At 49.0% G+C, this 2,616-nt stretch overlaps 1 protein-coding gene across 1 annotated transcript in view; it reads right to left on the bottom strand.

Annotated features, from left to right (window-relative positions):
- The window catches only part of GK5 (glycerol kinase 5 (putative)), a gene marked incomplete at its 5' end in the record, with an annotated part of 74,611 nt that overhangs the window by 3,245 nt on the left and 68,750 nt on the right, over positions 1-2,616 (bottom strand). The gene's annotated exons all lie outside the window — the stretch shown is intronic.

Raw genomic sequence — 2,616 nt, 5'->3', positions numbered from 1 at the left:
TTTTTTTTTTTTTTTTTTTAGAGACATAACTAGTACACAGTAAACTCCCTATTTTTACTTTACTTTTTTTCTAAATGACTCTATCTGGAGAACTGTTCTATTAGGTAAGGAAAATAGACACTTATCAATATTGATCCTGTCAGCTGAGAATAGTTATTAAAGTTGAAAAGGCAGCATCCCGGAGCAAAAAGCTAAACTAAAGATAATTTACATGCTAATATCTGAATTGTCACAAACTGGATTCCTGCATCTCTGGACTCCTTTAATAGCAAACTACCTCACCATTGTTCCCTATTACAAGAAATGCAGGTAGCAACACCTATAGTTACAATTGCTCAACTACAATTGTTCAGCTTCCCATTATAAAAAATTCAGCTGTTCCAGCTGAAAACTCCAGAGTGTAGGCCTCAGACTGGGTAAGTCTAGATATTTTCCTCAAAAACTGTTTCAAGAATAAGATTAGCGGAAAATAGTTTTATTTATTAGATTTATATGCCACCTTCCCCAAAAAAAGGCTTATTCTGTCCATTATAACAAATTGGTATACATCTATTTTAATGAAGCTTTATCACCTTTATGCATTGGAGTGCGCTGTTGAAACTGAAGACAGCTCAAGTTATATGCCAATGAATATACTGGAATTTTCACAAACTCAATGGACACATTTTAAGTTTGGCTGTTCAGTTCTCTGGAGACTGTCTGTACTGAGCATGCTTTAGCTCCTGCCTATGATCAGTCTCTGGATTGACCTCATTCCCACAGAGCAACAAGACTTGATTCCATGGCTGCAGGGACTGAGCAAGACTGACTAAGTAACTGTTGCTCCCAGCCGGTATGGCACAGCATGCACTTTGAGAACAAGATGACTATCTTCCCTGTGCTCCTAAAGCTCTCCTGCTGATTCCTGGACCACCAGGAAGACCTTCATCATTTTAGCTACAAGAGTAACAAAACAGTAGTAAATTATTATCCTTTAGGTAAGCCATTCTCTAGAGCAATGGAAGCCAACCTTTTTTGGGAGACTTGCCACAAATTAGCGCTGCACACTCCTTGAGTGCCACTGTAATCCTCTTCCCCTGCCTGATCTGCTACTCTCCCTTTCATTTCCTACCCTGTGCTCCCTGCCCAATCTGCTGCACTGCTTTCTACTTCCTGCCCTCTCTGATCTGGCACGCAATACCACAAGCTGGCTATCCCTGCTCTAGAGCAGTGGTTCTCAATCTTTTTAGATTCAAGGCACCCCTTGTTAGACTAAAAGCTACCCTTAGCAAATGTCAGCTCTTAGTTTTCACTTATTTTTTGACTCCAGAAAAATAATAGAGTAATTCTGCTGCTGCAAATAACTCGGAAAGACCAAAACACATCAAGATACTTTTGACACTATGGATTCCTGTTTTAAATATTTGGGTTTATCTTGTGACTCATGTAGGTGTTTTCACACCTCACAGTACTAATACTTCTTGGGACCCTGTAGCCTCCTAAAAGGATCTTGTGGTACACTGGCTGAGAATCACTACTTTAGGGAAAAAAAAGTCAAAATAACTGCCAGTGCATTTCACAGCTATTAGGTTAGTGCAATAGTTCCCAAACTTTCTTGAGTCCCAGCTTACATAATTTCACATGACCTGATGTACCCAGTTACTGCTTATCTACCTATAACTAGCCAATTGCCTTTCAGAAATGACGGGGGGGGGGAAGCATGCATGCAGGGACAGAGCCCCATGCCCCACCCCATGTGGGCCTGCTCCCCCTTTACCTCCTGCTGCTTGAGATCCAGGCCCGCTCCCCACCTCCCCATTGTAGAGGTGGGGGGAGGGGAGGTGGGGGCCCAGGCCTGATGCAAGGGAAGACTGGGCCCAAGCAGGGGAGAAGCTGGCTCGCCATGTTGTGGGGAGTAGTGGGCCCAACTTGGCAGCAGCAGGGGAATGGGAGGAGTGGGCTCAGAGATGATGGGGGTGGGAAAAGGGGGGTGAGGGAAGGAGGCCCAAGGGAAGAGGAGGCTCGCTCCTCCCCTCCTGCAGCCACTGCTGTGTCGGGCCAGGCCTGCTGCTCCCCACCACCACCTCAGTGGGCTGGTTTCTCCCCTGGCTTGGGCTCGGTCATCCTCCTCCCCAACCCCGTGTGGGAGCCAGACCCACTCCTCCCTCCCCCTACCACCGCGGCACACCCACTATTCCCCCAACCCGCATCGGGCCCGTTCCTCCCCCCACCGCTGCCGCATCGTCCCGCGTCGGGCCCTACAGGCAGTGACAATGGAAGGGCCAGTGGCCTCAGCCCCTGCCCTCATGGCATCCCGACCCCGCTCCCACCCTGTGCCACCACTGCCATCACCTGCAAGAAGTAAGGGGAGGGATGAGGCCACCCCTACCCTCCGTTCCATCACTGCTATTTGCAGGGAGCAGGGCAAGTGGGGCGAGCACTGTTGGCCTTGCTCCCTCTGTTCCATCCGCTCCACTGCCCTCGGCCCCCCTGCCCTGCTCCCTGCAGGCAGCAATGACGTAGTGGAAGGCAGGGAGTAAGGCCACCAGAGCTGGCCTCACCCCCAACCTTTACTCTTTGCAGATGATGGCAGTGATGGTTTGGGGGGGGGGGGGGGGGGGGGGGGGGGGGCTTTTT

Source organism: Gavialis gangeticus, unplaced genomic scaffold (genome assembly GCF_001723915.1).
Source record: "Gavialis gangeticus isolate Ggan-Ray unplaced genomic scaffold, GavGan_comp1, whole genome shotgun sequence".
NCBI lineage: Eukaryota > Metazoa > Chordata > Crocodylia > Gavialidae > Gavialis > Gavialis gangeticus.
Note: the sequence above shows the minus strand (reverse complement) of the source record. Positions and strands in the feature narration are given on the sequence as shown.